At 48.0% G+C, this 23,768-nt stretch overlaps 1 long non-coding RNA gene across 1 annotated transcript; it reads right to left on the bottom strand.

Moving 5' to 3' along the window:
- Positions 1-8,320: 8,320 nt before the first annotated feature.
- Positions 8,321-23,592, bottom strand: LOC142905978 (uncharacterized). The gene is made up of 4 exons (XR_012930006.1): positions 20,835-23,592; positions 19,598-19,704; positions 9,894-10,156; positions 8,321-9,034 (listed from the first exon to the last, which is right to left on the bottom strand). It is a non-coding gene; the product is annotated as an uncharacterized LOC142905978 (long non-coding RNA).
- Positions 23,593-23,768: the final 176 nt, after the last annotated feature.

Genomic DNA, 23,768 nt, shown 5'->3' with positions numbered 1-23,768 from the left:
AGACACACGGGAGACACACGGGAGACACTGAACGCTACTAGGAGACACACGGGAGACACACGGGAGACACTGAACGCTACTAGGAGACACACGGGAGACACACGGGATACACTGAACGCTACTAGGAGACACACGGGAGACACACGGGAGACACACGGGAGACACACGGGAGACACTGAACGCTACTAGGAGACACACGGGAGACACACGGTAGACACTGAACGCTACTAGGAGACACACGGGAGACACACGGGAGACACTGTGGGCCGCTGTAAGACACTGGGGGCCAATTGGAGCCACTCGGAGCCACTGGAAGTCACTGGGAGTTGCCTCTGGTTGAGTGGAAGGCTTCCTGCCGATATCTCACGGGTTATCTCAACGCTTTCTTTCCCTGCTTTTCCTTCAGAATGCCTTCGAATCTTCTCTCGTTCTACAGATTCCTCCGAATTGCTCTGAATTTCGTGTAACAAAGGCACCGTGGCAACACGATTGGCAAGTGTGGAATTTCCTGCAGATGTCTCTGTCTGACGTGGCACGGATTATTTAGTTTTACATTTCTCCGTATCACCTTCACAAAAAAAGATCATTCATCTCGTCTTGAGCTCTCCCCTAACGGGATACACTGCCGCGCACAAAGACAAAGCAGCCTCGTATAGCCTGGACAGACTGTAGGGGCAAGTGCTGTTAGCGAGTAGCACCTATGAAGACCAACACGGCACGCGAGGGGGTGGGTGGCCAGCATCACGCCCGGCCGCCTTTGTCTCCCGAGTGGCGATGTTTACACATCGCACCAGGTACTCATTTGAGGCCGAGTCGACCTAAGGTGGAGACAAGGTAAACAAATCACTAATATACATACCCTTACCAGGTAAATCCCACTGAGCTATCATGAGCTAATTCAGAAGCGACCTGGCCCACAAGCGATGGCTCAACGAAGTTGGCTCATCACGACTCCACACCGCACCAGTTACTCATTCGAGGCCGAGTCCATCTAGGGGGGCGTGGTGGAGGGGGGGGGGGGCAGGACCGGTTGGCATAATCGTCACCGCTGGTGCTGATGGCCCGCGACCGGGAATAGAACTCGGGCCCGCCGGGTTTCGCAGGACGTGAAATCTCTGCTGCGCGACCCACGTGCGCGGAATATCCACCGCCTCGCTCGCTGAGCAATGCGCGACGCCTCGACAATAATGCGCCCGCGGCTCCGGCAACAGGCGCCCTTTGTTGTCGTGGCTGGCACCCGCTCGCTGACTTCTCTCAACATTCGTGTAATACAAGCGGGGCGGTGCGGCGCAGCTGGACTAAATTAGGTTGGCAGGTGGGAAAGTGGACGGGTGGGTGGATGGATGGGTTGGTGGTAGAGGTGTGACGATTTACCACCCAACCACGCAACCATCCACCCACGCACCCACACACCCACCCACGCACCCACCCACCCACGCACCCATCCACCCACGCACCCACCCACGCACCTACCCATCCACCCACCCACACACCCACCCACACACCCACCCAACCACGCACCCACCCACGCACCCACGCACCCAACCACGCACCCACCCACCAACTCACACACCCACCCACGCACCTACCCATCCACACACCTACCCATCCACACACGCACCCACACACCCACCCACGCCCCCACCCACCAACCCACGCACCCACCCACGCACCCAATCCACGCACCCACCCAGCGCTATCATCATCATCGTCATTATATATGACCATATTGGGGGTGTTCCCCATGACAAAGCCTCACTTACTGAGTCTCAAGGCCTACTTTGTAGGAGCGCGCTGCTACGGTTTGATTCGCAGTCTGGGGGCGATGTTGCTGCTGGGTCCGATCCCAGTTGAGTGAATTTGCCTGTTCGGATCGGGAATCGTAAGTTCAACCTCCGCGCAATAGATGGCGGTGGCATCCACATCTGCAGAACGTGAAGAACCAGTGGCATCTACATCTGCAGAACGTGAAGAACCAGTGGCATCTACCTCTGCAGAACGTGAAGAACCAGCGGCATCTACATCTGCAGAACGTGAGGAACCAGTGGCATCTACATCTGCAGAACGTGAAGAACCAGCGGCATCTACATCTGCAGAACGTGAAGAACCAGTGGCATCTACATCTACAGAACGTGAAGAAGCAGTGGCATCTACATCTGCAGAACGTGAAGAACCAGTGGCATCTACATCTGCAGAACGTGAAGAACCAGTGGCAACTACATCTACATCTGCAGAACGTGAAGAACCAGTGGCATCTACATCTGCAGAACGTGAAGAACCAGTGGCATCTACATCTGCAGAACGTAAAGAACCAACGGCATCTGCAGAACGTAAAGAACTAGTGGCATCTACATCTGCAGAACGTGAAGAACCAGTGGCAAGTACATCTGCAGAACGTGAAGAACCAGTGGCATCTACATCTACAGAATATGAAGAACCAGTGGCAGCTACATCTGTAGAACAGACTAACACGTGGCATCTACATCTACAGGAGATTGTACAACTTGTAAAGCCATTCCCCGTGTTTAGTGTACACGCCGTACATGTTTGGAATCGACTTACGAACAGACCCCTGGAACCTAACTTGTTCGTAAGTAGAGGAGTCGCTGTATGTTGAACTTCTTTCGTGCCGTACGTAGCCAACTGTGTTAATCGGAGATCCCCCGGATAACCTTTTAACAGACTATAAGGGCAAGTGCTGTTAGCGAGCAATCAACGAAGGCCGGCACGGCACACGATGGGGTGGGTGGCCAGCACCACGCCTGGTCGCCTTTGTCTCCCCAGTGGCGATGTTTACACACCGCACCAGGTATTCATTTGAGGCTGAGTCGACCTAGGGTAGGACCTGGACCGGTTCAGATAATCGTCACCGGTGTTGGCCGTGAGCGGGATTCGAACTCGGCTATTTTTGGTGTTTGAACATTCGTCCCAGACAGGGTCAAAGCATTTTTCAAAAATCACTAAATAGCATAAACACATTTAAAAAATATTCCCATGTTTCATGGGCATGTGATTTAATGAATGCGCAGCGTTTCATAAACAACTTAAAATATACTACATCGTCGTGTTTAAAAAGAAAATAAGTTCGTAGAGTCAACAAGCAGCAGTGAGTAATTGCAAGCGACTCGCCAATCGTGTGTGTGTGTACGTGTCCAGCCCCTTTGTGAATCAACTGCTGGATGACCGCCTGACCCACGCCACCTGGGTCGTTGCCAGGGAGTCCCCTGGCCATACTTCACCCACGCTCGTGTTGATAGGCGGCGCTGCAGCGGTGAGTCAGCGCCGCGCTGCGCTACGAACCCGGCGACCCGAGTTCCATTCCCGCTCACGGCCACCGACACCCGGTGACGAATTATCTGAACCGGTCCTGGGCCTCCCCCTAGGTCGACGCAGCCTCAAATGAGCACCTGGTGCGGTGTGTAGTAAACATCGCCACTGGGGGAGACAAAGGCGGCCGAGGCGTGGTTGCTGGCCACCCACCCCCTCGTGAGCCGTTTGCGGCCTTCATAGGTGCTGCTCGCTAACAGCACTTGCCCCTACAGTCTGTCAAGGCTATACGGGGGATCTTTGTGTGTGTGTGTAGCGAAACACGCACGCGAGATGCTGCCCCACTCCCGACCGCATAGCCGCATAGTGAGTTAACTCAAACCGCATAAAGCGAATTTTGTGTATTGATACAGGGTGAACACTTCTGAGGATTAGCAACAGCATCACGAGAAATGTGAATCCTTCAGGGCTCTGGAGAGCAGTTGGGGAAGATTCATAATAAACGTGTTCGGGTTAAAATATACATCGTCGATTACAGGCACGCGTTGACAACGCCGGCGAACAAGTGGAAGGCTCTTTGGCATTCTTCTTTGGTTCTTTCGGTAAAGTCACGTAGAATGAGAATAAAATAATAAATTGATAAAATAAAATAACACAATAATATTCTCACGACGTTTCGGCCACAACACAAGCGGCCTTCGTCAGGTGAAGGGGACGAGACTGTCTGGAGGACCGCTTGTGTTGTGGCCGAAACGTCGTGAGAATATTATTGTGTTATTTTATTTTATCAATTTATTATTTTATTCTCATTCTACGTGACTTTACCGAAAGAACCAAAGAAGATGAATCCTTGCAGTCACGAAAGCTTTAAATCTCTTTGGCATTGTTTGTTAAGCTATTAACATTACATTTGTCGCCACGCCACGGTGTATTATTATTATTGTTACCCGTTCTTTTTACCATTCAAAAACGATAGTCCCGTGTGGCTGTTAACATTGTTTTGAAGCGCCCTTTAGTGTTAGCGAACCCCGCCGTCGAGCGAAGAGGAACGTGAATCAATTTGTCGTTTTTATCTAAATATAACCTTCAAACAATCGCCTGTTTTTTTTTCTCCCCCACGTCACGAATGCCCGTGTCACATCCTTCCCCGGTGGTAGTCGCCACGCGGCAAAGGAAACGCCCTAAGCTTTGTTTATGTTAATTCGTAAATTGTACATTCCATAACCATGATAAAGATGAACCGAGCCGAACCCAATCCCAGCCTCGTGGCCCGCTCCACGGATGGTCCTGCGATGGGATGTTGGGCAGACTGCGCAGTCTGCTGCTGCTGTTGTTGTCGTCTGCTGTTGTTGTTGTTGTTGTCGTCTGCTGATGTTGTTGTTGTTGTCTGCTGTTGTTGTTGTTGTTGTCGTCTGCTGCTGTTGTTGTCCTCGTACCACGCAGCAGTCGTAGCAGGTATGGTATTTAAAACAATCTCGTTACAATCAACAATAATGTAGGGCCCATAACAGAGCCAGATTTGTGGAGAATTGCTGGCGAAACGTCACAGTACTCAGATTGTAAATGTTGTGGCTTGGCTCTCCAACACACAACCGGTGTGGTGCTGTACTAGTATACTACACTATACACTACACTATACACTACTATACACCACTACACACTACACTATACACTACTATACACTACACTATACACTACTATACACTACTATACACTACACTAAACACTACTATACACTACACTAAACACTACTATACACTACTATACACTACACTATACACTACCATACACTACACTATACACTACACTATACACTACACTATACACTACACTATACACTACTATACACTACTATACACTATACACTACACTATACACTACACTATACACTACTATACACTACACTATACACTACTATACACTACACTATACACTACTATACACTACACTATACACTATACTATACACTACTATACACTACACTATACACTACTATAAACTATACACTACTATACACTACTATACACTATACTATACACTACACTATACACTACTATACACTATACTATACACTATACACTACTATACACTACACTATACACTACTATACACTACTATACACTAAACTATACACTACTATACACTACACTATACACTACTACACCATACACTGGTGTTGTACTAGTGACGAATTGGCCACGTTCTGTTTACGTGACAACCCTTACTAGTTGGCTGTGTCGGGTGGTGGCGGGTTTTAACGACACATTTATATATTTACACGATCTAACCCCAAAAAAAGACTCTCTTACGGATGATATTGGTCGCGAAAGCCTACGCGTCAATAACGTCGGGGTAAAGCGCAGTCCGCGATAACACCGTGAGATGCGTACGCAGGCCGAACAAAGGCTGAGGGCGCGTTGGGTAGCTTCTAGAAGGATCCAGCAGCATCCCACCGCCTTGTGTGGTGCTTCTGTTGCGTGCAGTCACTTTTAGATGTTTCCTGTTCACGTTTTTGTTTTGCTGCGGTTGCACCCGAGTCAAGAGCCGCATGGCTCACAGGGTTATTTATGCCGAATACATGAAACAGAAAACTGAAAACTGCTACGCCGAGGCAGCCGTACGACCGCTTGTTCCTACTCGCGCCGCGACGCCTTGTATCAAATTCGCATCCGCGTTATAAATGTAAAACAAAAACTGTGTTCGCTATTGCATTCATCATCCCGTTGTGGACAAATCGCGTTATGAAAACAACACGCGGCGTTGTAGGAGAAGCAGACTTAAACACGTCCCTCCGTGAAACTCAGACTTTAAAACATTTTAAAACATTTTAAAGTCTGAGTTTCCGGTCAAGTTGTACTTTGTTTAGCCAGGCGAGAAACTATAAACTTGCCAGGGGGCTGGGGGAAGGGATTGTAATAATCTTACACCATTGGCAGATTTTAAAACTGTAAACTTTTTACCAGGTAAAGCCCACTGATCTATTTAGCTCTTTTTTCAGAAGCGACCTGGCCACAAAGGATAGCTCAACGACGTGGCTTATCATCATTATCATCATGTGGCCATTTCTAGCGGTAGCCATATACTCTGAACGCGTGATGTTGATTCTAAACGTGGAGGAGGGAAAACCCGGAGGAGCAGGAGAGAGACGGGATCGGGATCGAACCCACGGCCTCCTGCATATCAGGCGAGGTAGTTAACATCTCATAGCCACCGTGGCGGCCCAAGAGAGAACTCAAGAGAGACAAGAATGAGTCTTCAATTGCAATGGTGAGTGGGTGAATGCGTCAGTGAGCGAGTGGATGAGTGAGATGGTGGGTGGGTGAGTGAGTGGTGAAGTGATCGAGTGAGATGATGGGTGGGTGAGTGAGTCCAGGTATAGATTTCGTTGACCAGCCAAAATGCGTTCTTTGGTCTAACACTCGTAGAGAAGGCTGTCTGCTGTAGGCCAATCAGACAATGCTTTTATTATAATCATCAGAGCGTGTTTGTTTGCATGTTTTGCCACAAGTATGTGCGGTTAATGTAGACGTGGTGCCTTGCAAAAGGTTTTTTTATTTAATGTTTGAACATCTTAACATCTTAACACCTGCAGTCACGAAAGCTTGAAATCAAAATCTTAACACCTGTTTTAATGCTAGAAAGGATAACGCCTATTCCGATTCATCAATGTGAGTACGAACTTGATTTGGAGCTTTCGTGACTGCAGGAATCACTCTGTCGGCTTCTTCCGGTAAAGTCACGTAGAAAGGAAAATGCGTTTAATAATAGCATACGACGCTTCGATCGCAACGCAAAGCAATCATCATCAGGTTACAAATGAAAGATAAATCAAACCGAGTAAACTTAGAAATATAATGCAAATACAACACAGAGTACGTTGAAGAGCAATCCCCCGCCCCGCCAGTCAGAGATAGGCTCGGCCCCCACCACCGCCCCCACCGCCAGAGGAACGTGGAGTTTCCACCACCGCTGGCTTGGGGGACAGGGGGTGAGTGAGGTGGATAGGGGCTCGTCCAGCGGTTCTGAGCCCCCTGTGATTGTGTGAGCGCGGCAGATGCTTTGCTAATAGACACGACGGGGTTTATTTATACATCGCTGCATCTCACAGCACGTGGGAGGCGCATAGACACATATATAGAGAGCACGGGGGTGGTCCACATGTCTTGTGACCCCCCCCCCCCCCCCCACATTTCATTATTTAGAACTTAATATATTTCATATTCTTAGTTTTTTCGGTAAAGTCACGTTGAAGAGATGACCGTTTGAGTTATGGTCGAAACGTCGTGAGAATTTTTTATTGTTTTATATATATTTTGTTATTTTGTTGTTTCTCTTCAACGTGACTTTACCGAAAAAACTAAGAATATGAATTACTGCAGTCACGAAAGCTTTAAATCAAAATTTAAATCAAAATTTAATATATTTCGTTAAGTTAGCTTTATTTAAAACAGATATGACAATGCAAATGGGCAACACATATTCTTGGTTCTTTCGGTGTGATGATGATTGCTTGTGTTGCAGTCGAAACGTCGTGAGAATTGTATTGTTTTATATTTTTATTATTTTATTGTTTCCCTTCTACGTGGTGACTTTACCGAAAGAACCAAGAATATGAATCCCTGCAGTCACGAAAGCTTCAAATCGGGGGTAACACATGTTGATTAAATGGGGGCCTCCTCTAGGTAAATTCAGCCTTAAAGTAGTGCCTGTGCTGTTACAAACGCGCGTGTGTGTGTTGAACTTCTTTCGCACCATACGTAGCCGACCGTGCTAATCGGAGGTGCGGGGAGGTGGGGGGGGATGACATCAAACTCACGTGAGCAGACATCGTCACTCGAGAGCCGAGTGCTCCTCTGACATTCAGAAGAAAAGTTAGCGGGGATGAAAATACATAACTCGAGAGCGGACCAAGCGTCTGCTTTCAGATGTTTGGGGGGGAAAAAAAACCCCCATAGCTTTAGGATTTAAGCGTGAGACCACGCTTATGTTTATTTAAATTAATTCATTAAAGTTAATAGATGGCGCATAGCGTTTCGAAGATGTTTTTTTTAAAATAATGTCTAGGGCAGCTCTCACTTTCACGTCTCTCTCGCGTGGATCTCAGTCGCAGGCTTCAGAATTGTTGTTGATCTTACTTTAAAAAAACAACCCACAACGATGATTCAATGACTCACCTCGTGTGAGAAGCGAGCTTTCGCAGCGTACGCTCGCAAAGACAAAGATCCCCCGGATAGCCTTCGAACGGACTAAAATCTTGACTTAAGGCTTTCGTGACTGCAGGGATTCGTATTCTTCGGGTCTTTCGGTAAAGTCACGTGGATAGGTTCCAAGAAAATGACAAAAAATAACAATAAACTACGACGTTTCGATCGCGACACAAGCGGTCGTCTTCAGGAAAAGGGGGGCGGGGAGGGGGGGGTTAGCTTCCAAGGCAATCTTTGCATTTTGTAAGTCTGTGGGTCTCTGTTTAAGTCTGTGGGTCTCTATGCACGTCTATGGGTCTCTGTGTAAGTCCGTGGCATTAGCGGTGGTCGCGTGGTTGGCACGCACCCTGGTGCAGGAAACGACCCCTGACCCCGATGTCCAATCCCACTCAGCCTCAATCCGTAGCCCGGGGTCCGGGGGGGGGGGAGGAAGGGGGGGAGGGAGGCGCCGCTGGCCGTGAGAGACCCCTTGTGGAAGTCAACGCCCGGCGCGGCATTTGCTTGGGCGCCCTGCCCGAGTGGCCCTGCCGTGCCCGCCTGCCGTGCGGCGTCAAGATCGGCCTCTGTGGAGGAGGATGCAGCAGAGAGGAGGAGGGAGGAGGAGGTGGCGACTCGTGAGGATGAGGTGCAAGTCGCCCTGACGGCAATAACGAAAGGGCGGTGGATGCGACGCTCACAACAAACAACAACAAACAACAACAACATTAGCGAAGTTCCAGGGCGGATAAATGGCAGACGAATTGGCACCCGTGGGCAGCGCAGGTGCATGCATCTGGCGAGAGTCATCTCAGGTAATAAACCCACGGCACCTGGGCCTGACCCGTGACCTCTCCCCCTGTTCGCAGCGAGCATCTGTGCCGGTTTAGGGGCAGGGAATGCGCCACTGTGGCACGTGGCGCCTGTGGGGAGGGGGATCGGCAGGTGCAGTAGCCCTGTCCTGCAGCAGGTCACGAGCCGGAGAGAAAGGAACGCGTGGCAAGGTGGGACAGATGAGACAGTGTGGTGAAGGCCGGCAACCTTTTAGTTAGTTCCATGGACTTACATAGAGATCCGTGGACTTACATAGAGACCCATAGACTTACATAGAGACCCGTAGACTTACATAGAGATCCATGGACTTACATACTGACCCATAGACTTACATAGAGGTCCATTGACTTGCATAGAGACCCATGGTCTTACATAGAGATCCATGGTCTTACATAGAGATCCATGGACCTACACAGAGACCCATAGACTTACATAGGGATCGATAGACTTACATAGATAGCCATAGACTTACATAGAGATTCATGGACTTACATAGAGAGCCATAGACTTACATAGAGACCCATATACTTACATAGAGACCCATAGACTTACATAGAGACCCATAGACTTACATAGAGACCCATAGACTTACATAGAGACCCATAGACTTACATGGATAAAAGGGGACCCTCCCCTCCTCCAGAGCGAATGTTGGGGGCTGTTGGTTGGGAGTGGAACCCGTCGTGCTGCTGGGAGCCCTTGTGACCGTCTTCAGCTCGTCGGCGTTGTAGGTCCAGGCAGCCTGTGAGGTGTCCTCACCCTATTCGAGTTGCCTCTCGATGTCTCCGGCTCAGTCACTACACGCGTGTTGAACTTCTTTCGCACCGTACGTAGCCAGCCGTGCTGATCGGAGGCGGGTGGGGGGGGGGACCAAACTAAAGGGCAAAGAGCAGTCAAAAAGAGAACAGATTTTTCGACCTAGATTTAAAAGTGCCTCAAAGCCCCGATCGTTGTGTCTTTTCTTCCTAACGTCGTAAGGGCAGAGCGTTCCAGACGGCCGCAGCAGCGCGCCTGGAAGCGGCTCCAGGGACTCCGGCAAGCAACACGACCAAGAAAAGGCGCTTTTGGTTGAATTCGGTAAACAAACAACAACAACAACAACAACTCGATAGTACAAGAGATGCCGCAATGCATTGTGGTTGTGGTGGCTCCTTCAAGAATGACGTCACCAAGAGAGTTGCTCAAAGAGCCGCGGGTCGTGGAGCCCCCCCAGGTCGTGGACCCCCCCCCCCCCCCAGGTCGTGGACCCCCACAGGTCGTGGACCCCCACAGGTCGTGGACCCCCCCCAGGTCGTAGACCCCCCCCCCAGGTCGTGGACCCCCCCCAGGTCGTGGACCCCCCCCAGGTCGTGGACCCCCCCCAGGTCGTAGACCCCCCCCCCAGGTCGTGGACCCCCCTCACAGGTCGTGGACTCCCCCCAGGTCGTGGACCCCCCCCAGGTCGTGGACCCCCCCCAGGTCGTGGACCCCCCCCAGGTCGTGGACCCCACTGACCTCGCCCTGACAACACCGCCGCTAAGCTGAGAACCGCGGCTGCGGTTGTTGTTGTTGTTGTGTGTACGTGTTGTGTGTAAGTGTTGTTGTGTGTTGTGTGTGTTGTGTGTGTGAGTTGTGTGTGTGTTGTGTGTGTTGTGTGTGTGTTGTGTGTGTTGTGTGTGTGTGTGTTGTGTGTACGTGTTGTGTGTGTTGTGTGTGTGTTGTGTGTGTGTACGTGGTGTGTGTGTTGTGTGTGTGTTGTGTGTACGTGGTGTGTGTGGTGTGTGTGTTGTGTGTGTGTGTTGTGTGTGTTGTGTGTACGTGTTGTGTGTGTGTGTGTTGTGTGTGTGGGTTGTGTGTGTGTACGTGGTGTGTGTGTGTTCGTGTTGTTGTGTGTTGTGTACGTGTTGTTGTGTGTACGTGTTGTTGTATGTTGTGTGTGTGTTGTGTGTACGTGTTGTGTGTTGTGTGTGTACGTGTTGTGTGTGTGTGTTGTGTGTGTGGGTTGTGTGTGTGTTGTGTGTGTGTGTTGTGTGTGTGGGTTGTGTGTGTGTTGTGTGTACGTGTTGTGTGTGTGTGTTGTGTGTACGTGTTGTGTGTACGTGTTGTGTGTTGTGTGTACGTGGTGTGTGTGGTGTGTGTGTTGTGTGTACGTGTTGTGTGTTCGTGTTGTGTGTACGTGGTGTGTGTGTTGTGTGTACGTGGTGTGTGTGTGTGTTGTGTGTTGTGTGTACGTGGTGTGTGTGTTGTGTGTTGTGTTGTTGTGTGCGTGGTGTGTGTGTGTTGTGTGTGTGTGGTGTGTGTGGTGTGTGTGTGTACGTGTTGTGTGTACGTGTTGTGTGCACGTGTTGTGTGTGCGTTGTGTGTACGTGGTGTGTGTGGTGTGTGTGTGTACGTGTTGTGTGTACGTGGTGTTTGTGTTGGGTGTTGTGTGTGTTGCGTGTACGTGTTGTGTGTATGTGGTGTGTGTGTTGGGTGTTGTGTGTGTTGTGTGTACGTGTTGTGTGTAAGTGTTGTTGTGTGTTGTGTGTGTTGTGTGTGTGAGTTGTGTGTGTGTTGTGTGTGTTGTGTGTGTGTTGTGTGTGTTGTGTGTGTGTGTGTTGTGTGTACGTGTTGTGTGTGTTGTGTGTGTGTTGTGTGTGTGTACGTGGTGTGTGTGTTGTGTGTGTGTTGTGTGTACGTGGTGTGTGGTGTGTGTGTTGTGTGTGTGTGTTGTGTGTGTTGTGTGTACGTGTTGTGTGTGTGTTGTGTGTGTGGGTTGTGTGTGTGTACGTGGTGTGTGTGTGTTCGTGTTGTTGTGTGTTGTGTACGTGTTGTTGTGTGTACGTGTTGTTGTATGTTGTGTGTGTGTTGTGTGTACGTGTTGTGTGTTGTGTGTGTACGTGTTGTGTGTGTGTGTTGTGTGTGTGGGTTGTGTGTGTGTTGTGTGTGTGTGTTGTGTGTGTGGGTTGTGTGTGTGTTGTGTGTACGTGTTGTGTGTGTGTGTGTACGTGTTGTGTGTACGTGTTGTGTGTTGTGTGTGTGTTGTGTGTACGTGGTGTGTGTGGTGTGTGTGTTGTGTGTACGTGTTGTGTGTTCGTGTTGTGTGTACGTGGTGTGTGTGTTGTGTGTACGTGGTGTGTGTGTGTTGTGTGTTGTGTGTACGTGGTGTGTGTGTTGTGTGTTGTGTTGTTGTGTGCGTGGTGTGTGTGTGTTGTGTGTGTGTGGTGTGTGTGGTGTGTGTGTGTACGTGTTGTGTGTACGTGTTGTGTGCACGTGTTGTGTGTGCGTTGTGTGTACGTGGTGTGTGTGGTGTGTGTGTGTACGTGTTGTGTGTACGTGGTGTTTGTGTTGGGTGTTGTGTGTGTTGCGTGTACGTGTTGTGTGTATGTGGTGTGTGTGTTGGGTGTTGTGTGTGTTGTGTGTACGTGTTGTGTGTACGTGGTGTGTGTGTTGGGTGTTGTGTGTGTTGTGTGTACGTGTTGTGTGGGTTGTGTGTACGTGTTGTGTACGTGTTGTGTGTACGTGGTGTGTGTGTTGTGTATACGTGTTGTGTGTACGTGTTGTGTTTACTTTCTGTGTACGTGTTGTGTGTACGTGTTGTGTGTATGTGTTGTGTGTGTACGTGTTGTGTGGGTTGTGTGTACGTGTTGTGTGTACGTGTTGTGTGTACGTGTTGTGTGTGTTGTGTGTGTTGTGTGTGTGTGTACGTGTTGTGTGTACGTGTTGTGTGAGTTGTGTGTGTGTTGTGTGTACGTGGTGTGTGTGTGTTGTGTGTACTTGTTGTGTATACGTGTTGTGTGTTCGTGTTGTATACGGGCTGGTTGAGTGGGGGGGGGGCGTGGTTGTAAACACATTATTCTAGTGAAGTAGTAGTCGTCATAATAATGAGAATAGTAATCAGAGTAATAATTCTACTAATAATAGTAACAAAAATATAAATCACAGTAATTATAATAATAACAGTAATAATAGTAGTAATAGTATTAATAATACTCGTGAAGATGAGAGTATTCTTCCCATATGGCTCCGCCCTCTGGTGAGGTTTTTACCCCGGTAAATATTTACTCCACGTGCTTCCTCCCGGCGAATAAACAAAGACTCGCGCTGCGTCTTTGTTTCGAGAAGTTTCGGCTAAGTGGCGCCGAGAACCATGGGGCCGCGTGGACATTTCTGAAATAGTTTCCAACCAATAGCAGAATGCTGTGTGTGCGTGATTTGTTTCAAGATATACAAATGTAGATTTGTGTACACGATCGAACCCACGGCCACCTGGTGTACAGGAGGTCGTGGGTTCAATTCCGACCCTGACGCCCGCTGTATATTGGAGTTTGCGTGTGTCTCTCTCTCTCTCTCCATGGTGAGATGTTAACTACCTCGCCTGGTGTACAGGAGGTCGTGGGTTCAATTCCGACCCTGACGCCCGCTGTATATTGGAGTTTGCGTGTGTCTCTCTCTCTCTCCGTGGTGAGATGTTAACTACCTCGCCTGGTGTACAGGAGGTCGTGGGTTCGATCCCGACCCTGACGCCCGCTGTGTATTTGGAGATTGTGTGTCTCTCTCTCGCTGTGGTGAGATGTTGACTACCTCACCTGGTGTACAGGAGGTCGTGAGTTCAATCCCGACCCTGACGCCTGCTGTATATTGGAGTTTGCGTGTCTCTCTCTCTCCCCGTGATCGTATAGATTTTTCTCTGGGTCCTCCGGTCTTTCCCCTTCACATGTAAAATCAAAATGCGTTTAGAGTATTTAGGCTGCTCTACATTTTCACGTGATGATGATGATGACAAGCCACTTCGTTGAGCTATCATTTGTGGCCAGGCCATTTCTGAAAAAGAGTTACATAGCTCAGTGGGCTTTTCCTGGTTAAAAATAAGTAATATTGAAAACTACTTTATTAAACACGCTTTAATGAAATGTACCGTACTAGTAATGGAAGAACTCCACGACTCCAGGAAGTGGCCTCTAAGCTTGCCACAACGTAAGGGGGGCCGTGGTGATTTACAGCCAACGTCAGTTGAGCGTGGACAATTAGACCCAAGCCGAAACATAACATATAAAAACGATTGTTAAAAAAATATGTATTTTCTATTTCTTATGATATAATATAGCATTGTCATCAGTATGACATAAGTATACCAAGTTTTCAGTCGATACCACATTGGGAAGTGGGTTAAAATTGAGTTACAAGATTTGAGGATACAACAGACAGAGTGAGTTAATAGAAAGCGTGTAAATAAAAAATAGCTGGAGTAGTTTTAGTTTGGGTCGGTTCCTGAGACCCGTTCGTGAGTGGAACGGTTCGTAAGTCGGAACACAATATTGTGCTGTATTTAAATGCACACACTGTCAGTGTCATGAAATGTGTTTCGGCATGATTAAATATCATAAGTAATATACAGCATATTGTAAATGTGCATGTAAGTCTATGGGTCTCTATATGAGTCTGTGGGTCTCTATGTAAGTCTATGGGTCTCTATGTAAGTCTTTGGGTCTCTATGTAAGTCTATGGGTCTCTATGTAAGTCTATGGGTCTCTATGTAAGTCTATGGGTCTGTATATCAGTCTATGGGTCTCTATGTAAGTTTATGGGTCTCTATGTAAGTCTTTGGGTCTCTATGTAAGTCTATGGGTCTCTATGTAAGTCTATGGGTCTCTATGTAAGTCTATGGGTCTGTATATCAGTCTATGGGTCTCTATGTAAGTTTATGGGTCTCTATATAAGTCTTTGGGTCTCTATGTAAGTCTATGGGTCTCTATGTAAGTCTATGGGTCTCTATGTAAGTCCATGGGTCTCTATATCAGTCTATGGGTCTCTAAGTAAGTTTATGGGTCTTTATGTAAGTCTTTGGGTCTCTATGTAAGTCTATGGGTCTCTATGTAAGTCTATGGGTCTCTATGTAAGTCCATGGGTCTCTATGTAAGTCCATGGGTCTCTATGTAAGTCGTTGGGTCTCTATGTAAGTCTATGGGTCTCTATGTAAGTCTATGGGTCTCTATGTAAGTCTATGGGTCTCTATGTAAGTCTATGGGTCTCTATGTAAGTCTATGGGTCTCTATATCAGTCTATGGGTCTCTATGTAAGTTTATGGGTCTCTATGTAAGTCTTCGGGTCTCTATGTAAGTCTATGGGTCTCTATGTAAGTCTATGGGTCTCTATGTAAGTCCATGGGTCTCTATATCAGTCTATGGGTCTCTATGTAAGTTTATGGGTCTCTATGTAAGTCTTTGGGTCTCTATGTAAGTCTATGGGTCTCTATGTAAGTCTATGGGTCTCTATGTAAGTCCATGGGTCTCTATGTAAGTCTATGGGTCTCAATGTAAGTCTATGGGTCTCTATGTAAGTCTATGGGTCTCTATGTAAGTTTATGGGTCTCTAAGTAAGTCTATGGGTCTCTATGTAAGTCTATGGGTCTCTATGTAAGTCTATGGGTCTCTATGTAAGTCTATGGATCTCTATGTAAGTCTATGGGTCTCTATGTAATTTTATGGGTCTCTATGTGAGTATATGGGTCTCTATGTAAGTCTATGGGTCTCTGTGTAAGTCTCTGGGTCTCTATGTAAGTCTATGGGTCTCTATGTAAGTCTATGGGTCTCTATGTAAGTCCATGGGTCTCTATATCAGTCTATGGGTCTCTATGTAAGTTTATGGGTCTCTATGTAAGTCTTTGGGTCTCTATGTAAGTCTATGGGTCTCTATGTAAGTCTATGGGTCTCTATGTAAGTCCATGGGTCTCTATGTAAGTCTATGGGTCTATATATCAGTCTATGGGTCTCTATGTAAGTCTATGGGTCTCTATGTAAGTTTATGGGTCTCTAAGTAAGTCTATGGGTCTCTATGTAAGTCTATGGGTCTCTATGTAAGTCTATGGGTCTCTATGTAAGTCTATGGATCTCTATGTAAGTCTATGGGTCTCTATGTAATTTTATGGGTCTCTATGTGAGTATATGGGTCTCTATGTAAGTCTATGGGTCTCTGTGTAAGTCTCTGGGTCTCTATGTAAGTCTATGGGTCTCTATGTAAGTCTATGGGTCTCTATGTAAGTCTTTGGGTCTCTATGTAAGTCTTTGGGTCTCTATGTAAGTCGTTGGGTCTCTGTGTAAGTCTATGGGTCTCTATGTAAGTCTATGGGTCTCTATGTAAGTCTATGGGTCTCTGTGCAATTCTATGGGTCTCTATGTAAGTCTATGGGTCTATATATCAGTCTATGGGTCTCTATGTAAGTCTATGGGTCTCTATGTAAGTCTATGGGTCTCTATGTAAGTCTTTGGGTCTCTATGTAAGTCTATGGAACTCTATGTAAGTCTTTGGGTCTCTATGTAAGTCTATGGGTCTCTATGTAAGTATATGGGTCTCTATGTAAGTCTATGGGTCTCTATGTAAGTATATGGGTCTCGATATCAGTCTATGGGTCTCTATGTAAGTCTATGGGTCTCTATGTAAGTCTATGGGTCTCTATGTAAGTCCATGGGTCTCTATATCAGTCTATGGGTCTCTATGTAAGTTTATGGGTCTCTAAGTAAGTCTATGGGTCTCTATGTAAGTCTATGGGTCTCTATGTAAGTCTATGGGTCTCTATGTAAGTTTATGGGTCTCTAAGTAAGTCTATGGGTCTCTATGTAAGTCTATGGGTCTCTATGTAAGTCTATGGGTCTCTATGTAAGTCTATGGATCTCTATGTAAGTCTATGGGTCTCTATGTAATTTTATGGGTCTCTATGTGAGTATATGGGTCTCTATGTAAGTCTATGGGTCTCTGTGTAAGTCTCTGGGTCTCTATGTAAGTCTATGGGTCTCTATGTAAGTCTATGGGTCTCTATGTAAGTCTTTGGGTCTCTATGTAAGTCTTTGGGTCTCTATGTAAGTCGTTGGGTCTCTGTGTAAGTCTATGCGTCTCTATGTAAGTCTATGGGTCTCTATGTAAGTCTATGGGTCTCTGTGCAATTCTATGGGTCTCTATGTAAGTCTATGGGTCTATATATCAGTCTATGGGTCTCTATGTAAGTCTATGGGTCTCTATGTAAGTCTATGGGTCTCTATGTAAGTCTTTGGGTCTCTATGTAAGTCTATGGAACTCTATGTAAGTCTTTGGGTCTCTATGTAAGTCTATGGGTCTCTATGTAAGTATATGGGTCTCTATGTAAGTCTATGGGTCTCTATGTAAGTATATGGGTCTCGATATCAGTCTATGGGTCTCTATGTAAGTCTATGGGTCTCTATGTAAGTCTATGGGTCTCTATGTAAGTCCATGGGTCTCTATATCAGTCTATGGGTCTCTATGTAAGTTTATGGGTCTCTATTTAAGCCGTTGGGTCTCTATGTTAGTCTATGGGTCTCTATGTAAGTCTATGGGTCTCTATGTAAGTCTATGGGTCTCTATGTAAGTCCATGGGTCTCTATATCAGTCTATGGGTCTCTATGTAAGTTTATGGGTCTCTATGTAAGTCGTTGGGTCTCTATGTAAGTCTGTGGGTCTCTATGTAAGTCTATGGGTCTCTATGTAAGTCCATGGGTCTCTATATCAGTCTATGGGTCTCTATGTAAGTTTATGGGTCTCTATGTAAGTCGTTGGGTCTCTATGTAAGTCTGTGGGTCTCTATGTAAGTCTATGGGTCTCTATGTAAGTCCATGGGTCTCTATATCAGTCTATGGGTCTCTATGTAAGTTTATGGGTCTCTATGTAAGTTTATGGGTCTCTATGTAAGTCGTTGGGTCTCTATGTAAGTCTATGGGTCTCTATGTAAGTCTTTTGGTCTCTAAGTAAGTCTATGGGTCTCTATGTAAGTCTATGGGTCTCCACCCCCTCGCTTGTCAGTCTGCACGCCTCCCACGTTGCCAGGGCTCATTACCCGCTCGCCTATTTTATTTTATACAAAGAACCGCCCGAAATCCGACCGGGCGAGCAATCAGCCTCTGATTCGCTCACGGATCCACGGTAAAGCGGGGGGTGTAAGTAATTCTCACTCTCTATCTATCACTCTCTCTCTCACTCTCTCTTTCACTCTCTTTTTTACGATCAGAGGAAACAAGAAGATGCTCGGTGTAGTCGGCACTTTGCTTCATCATTTCGTTGTTTTTGCTTTTTTATGTTTTGGTTAATGTAACCTCCCCCCCCCCTTTAAAAGGAAATATTTACTCTCTCTTTCTTGCTTTTTCAGACTTGTGCATTTCCTGCGGTGCCAGGGAGGATCTGGCCCCACCAGTACTTACGCTGCCAGCGGCTCAAACTCAATGTTCCGCCTTTTGGGGGACATCTTCAGGAAACTGGGGGTGCCCTTCTACAAAAGCAGCTTCGTATATGGGGTGGTGCCTTACCTGGCTAACAAGCGCCATGACCTCGCCAACTTCGCCTGTGCTCAGGCGAAGTTGGCGGTGTTACAGAACGAGGTAAAAAGACGCTGCAAGGTGACACTGACGGCTGCTCTGTGCTGCTTCCAGTGTTCAGGGGCCTGCTCAAGGCGCGGCTCCGGCTGGAGCACGCCACGTACCACACACACGTGTCGGTGATGTGCAGAACGTCTTCTTCGAACGCTGGGGAGCCGGACAAGCCCCTCTCTGTACTAGCGTGGACGGCACCACCCCACGTGTTCACCTTCTGAAGCGCTCGCTCGTCACCGTGGCGTGCGCGATGACCACCACCACAACCACCACCACGTGACTTTTCTTTCGTGTTGTGCGCGGTGCATTTAGCGTCACAGCGCGTGGATGTATCGTGTTTGTGTTATTTGTGTTGCTGGTGACTTTGTGTTATTTGTGTTGCTGGTGACTTCGTGTATTTCATATCGGAATCGCCTCCAGTGCTATTGCTGCTGGCGGCCATAAAAGTTGTTTAAAAGTCAAAAAGTCTCACTCTCTCTCGTTCTCTCTCTCGCTCTCACTCTCTCCCACTCTCTCCTATTTCCCATTGAAGCGGTCACATTCCTCCAATTACCCACGCCGCCCTCCCCCCCCTCCTGGGAAAGGTGCAGAAAGATCCCCCCTCTCCCTCCCTTTCCCCTCTCACTTCTCCGCAGGAGTTTCCGGGTACAAATGGAAAGAATAACAGACGTTAAAATTCTCTCTTAAGCACTTCCCAAACGAATCAATCACCACGCGCCACTTCCACTACAAAGGCACGGATCCTCACTCCCCATGTAGCCTTACCGACACCGTCGGGGCAAGTGCTGTCAGGGAGCACCCACCACGTGTGCACGTGCCACACGTTGGACTTCTTTCACACCGCACGTAGCCAACTGTGCGTGAGCGGGGCGGGTGGTGAAGAGGGTGCCGTGGTTAGAAACCACGCCCAGCACCATTGTGTCTCCCCACTGGTTGCAATGTTCACGAAACCAAAAATACCCCCCTCCCTCCCTCCCCACTCACCGTATAGGGCTTTGTCTCCTCTGTGCTGATGTTTAGCTGCCACACCCAGGTGCAGACAGCGAAGGTTCAGTCGATCTAGGGGGATGGCGTCGTCGACGAGACGTCATCTATTAAGGATGCACCGCAACGTTGAGTGGTTATTGACCGAATTCGAACGAAAAATAAATGCCTCCGTCTTGTTATTTTGGTTTCCGACCCCGTGATCTAGGGGAGGCCGAGAACTGGTTCAGATTTTCGACGATGTTTGGCTGTGAGCCGGAATCGAACTCGGGTGGCCGGAGCCGTAGCGTAGTTACCTAACCGCTGCGCCTCCACTCCCGTGACATGCATGTGTACACTCACACAGACTCTCAGATACATACACGCAACAACAACAACCGCCATTGGCCACTAACTGGTGGTGACGTCAACACCGCGCTTGTGCCAAGCTACGTGCACTTTTAAGGCCACGTGAAATGTCGAACGCCCGCTGGCAGGAGGTGATGGGACAGACCCAGGTACCACGGGTCGACTGGCTGAGATGAATGGCCGATGCACCACCTGTGACCCTTACTGTACCAACTTGCTGTGTTTTAGCCGCCCAGCGCTCCGCTCATTGTTGTGAGCGTCACTCCTCTGCCCTCCACAGAGGTCGATCTTGACACCGCTGGTACCAGTTAGTGGCAAGTCCACTCAGCTCCACATCCTCTCGTACCACATCACTCCATCTCTCGTCTAGCCCGTGCTCATTTAGCCCCCTCTATCCGGCCAAATAAAAACTGTTCAGGCATGCGGTGGTTGTCTCCATGACCCAGCCAACGCAGCCTTGCCTGCCGGACGAGCTCACCGATGGGGCTGTTTCCAGATCTTTCGAAGATTTGTGAGCTCCTCACACAATCCAACCTGGTTAAACCCAGGATGGGATCGTAGGCAGGCCAGTCTGAATGTCTCTAACTGGCGAAGATGTTCCATTAGGGAGGTCCAAGCATAGAGAAGGGAGAGCATGACCGTGGCCGAGAAGACCCGAAGCTTCATGTTGAGTAACAGACCAGGTAGCTTCCACACAGCGTTACGCAGCCAATGAAAAGAGAATGACGCTCAACTGATTCGCAGTGAGACCTATGCTGTCAAACCAGAGCTGGTCATACGCACACTACCCAGGTATGGAAACCTCCCCACTCACTCCACAACTACCGGACCAATGTGGAGATGAGTGGGCGGAGTGTTTGATGACACAAAATACACAGGCAGTGCTCACTTTTGGAGAACCTGATGGTAAGGCCCCATATCGTAGTAGCACCCTCCAGGTTCAGCAGCAGCGCCATCAACTCCTCTGAGGAACAGCAACCACCAGATCATCGGCATACGTGTTGTGTTACGCGTTGCGTAACGCAACACGCGACACAACGCGTAACGCAACACGTGACACAACGCGTAACGCAACACGCGACACAACGCGTAACACAACACGTGACACAACGCGTAACGCAACACGTGACACAACGCGTAACGCAACACGCAACGGGGCCCTCCGCTTCCCCCCTCCGCATTTAGAATCCGCGTTGCCCTTTAGGGTATTCGTTTAGGGTATTCGTTTAGGGTATTCGTTTAGGGTATTCGGCTGCCGCCGTTCATTTCCACGCCACGACGCCGAGCCGTCATTCGTGATGGCCAGGTCGCTTCTGTAAATAAGTAATATTTAAAACAACGTTTTTTTATATAAAAAAAACACGCTTGAATGAAATGTATCCTGCTAGTAATGGAAGAACTCCACGACTCCAGGAAGTGACCCCGAAGCTTGCGGTAACGTAAGGGGACCGTGGTGATATTACAGCCAACGGCAGCTGAGCGTGGACAATTAGACCCAAGCCGAAACATAACATATACAAAATAACGTTTACAAATATATATATTTTATTATATATTTTTTATGATATAATATAGAATTGTCATCAGTATGGCATAAGTTTACCAAGTTTGCAGTCGATAGCACATTGGGAAGTGGGTTGAGGATACAACAGCAACAACAGATATAGTGAGTTAAATAAAAGCGTGTGATAAAATAAAAGCGTGTAAGTAAGAAGAGCTATGTAGGCTCAGTTGGACCCTTCGGGCTGGTGAAATAAATAAATAAATAAAAATTGTTGAAAGTTTTTTGTCGAGGCACTTGGCTCCTGGGCCAGATTGTATGGAAGGGCTCTTTGTGTGCACGCTTGAGATCAGCTTTTCTTTCCACGGTTTTACCAGAAGCCACATTATATATATAATAAATATAAAATGTTTAATGTGGCATTTTACGATCTGAGAACGAAGACAACCGTGGTTAATTTTTTTTATTTTTATTTTATACCTACGTGACTTTACCGAAAGAAGCAAAGAGTAGGGAAAAATAAAACATTCAAGATTTAATTTTGTCTCTCGTCGATGCACTTCCGTGCTTCGGCCACCCAAGTTCGGCACCAGTAACGATGATCTGAACCAGTCCTGGGCCTCCCCTAGTTCGACTCAGCCTCAAATTGAACTATAAATGATTAGAAAAAGATAAACGATTTTTTTTATTTAACCAGGTAAGGCCCAATGAACTATACAGCAATTTTTTTAGAAGCGACCTGGCCACACGTGATAGCTCAACGAAGTGGCTTATCGCGTGCAAAATGTAACGTAGCTAAACACTCTAAACGCGTGGTGACGTTGATTCTAAACGTGGAGGGGAAAACCGCAGGACCCGGAGAAATATTCACGCGACCACGGGGAGAGAAACAGAGAGACACGCAGATTCCAAATATACAGCAGCAGGCGTCAGGGTTAGGATCGAACCCACGACCTCCTGTATACCAGGCGAGGTAGTTAACATCTCACCACGGGGAGAGAGACACGCAAACTCCAAATATACAGCAGGCGTCAGGGTCGGGATCGAACCCACGACCTCCTGTGCACCGTGCGAGGTAGTTAACATCTCCTAGCCACCGCGGCGAATTTGGGGAAGAGGTGGTCTGTTGGGGGGGGGGGTGATGGGAAGTGATGTTAGATATTATTTCTTTATATTATTTTATGGCCCAAACCTATCTGCAAATCTAATCGACAATAATGACTCACCCTCCTCGCTCGCCTTTCAAACAGCCCTCTTAAACCATTGCAAATGCCTCTTCACGCCCCGTGTGGAAATTAATCCTCGGCTCGATGTCCACAGTGTGTGGGTTTCACGCGCGCCCGCGGATACAAAGGCAAAAGGTCCCCGCGATCCGTATAGCCTTGCACAGATCGATGGGGGAGGGGGGTACATTTGACGGGGGCCAGTGGCTAACAACCCCGCCCGGCCGCCTTTGTCTCCCCGGAGCGCTTGCAAGATGCGCTTCTACGGCCTCACTGGGTGCTGTGATTGTTGCTGTCCTTCCACCGCACCTCCGATTAGCACGGTTGGCTACGTACGGTACGAAAGAAGTTCAACGTACGGTGTTTGTAACAGCGGACAGGCACTACTTTAAGGCTGAATTTACCTAGAGGAGGCCCCCATTTAATCAACATGTGTTACCCCCGATTTAAAGCTTTCGTGACTGCAGGGATTCATATTCTTGGTTCTTTCGGTAAAGTCACCACGTAGAAGGGAAGCAATAAAATAATAAAAATATAAAATAATAAAATTCTTACGACGTTTCGACTGCAACACAAGCAATCATCATCACACCGAAATAACCAAAAATATGTGTTGCCCCTTTGCATTGTCATATCTGTTTTAAATAAACCTAACTTAACAAAATATAATAAGTTCTAAATAATGAAATGTGAGGGGGGGGGTCACAAGACATGTGGACCACCCCCGTGCTCTCTATATATGTGTCTATGCGCCTCCCACGTGCTGTGAGATGCAGCGATGTATAAATAAACCCCGTCGTGTCTATTAGCAAAGCATCTGCCGCGCTCACACAGTCACAGGGGGCTCAGAACCGCTGGACGAGCCCCTATCCACCTCACTCACCCCCTGTCCCCTAAGCCAGCGGTGGTGGAAACTCCACGTTCCTCTGGCGGTGGGGGCGGTGGTGGGGGCCGAGTCGATCTCTGACTGGCAGGGGCGGGGGTTGCTCTTCATGAATGGACGGGTGGGGGGTGGGGGCGGAGGTAGAGAGGGGGGGGGTAGAGTGGAGGTAGAGAGGGGGGTAGAGTGTAGGGGGGGTAAAGGGGAGCTAGATGGGGG

This window comes from Petromyzon marinus, chromosome 60, assembly GCF_048934315.1.
Source record: "Petromyzon marinus isolate PM22_M1 ecotype Great Lakes invasive population chromosome 60, UKy_Petmar_22M1.pri1.0, whole genome shotgun sequence".
Classification (NCBI taxonomy): domain Eukaryota; kingdom Metazoa; phylum Chordata; class Hyperoartia; order Petromyzontiformes; family Petromyzontidae; genus Petromyzon; species Petromyzon marinus.
This window is presented reverse-complemented; position numbering and strand designations above follow the sequence as displayed.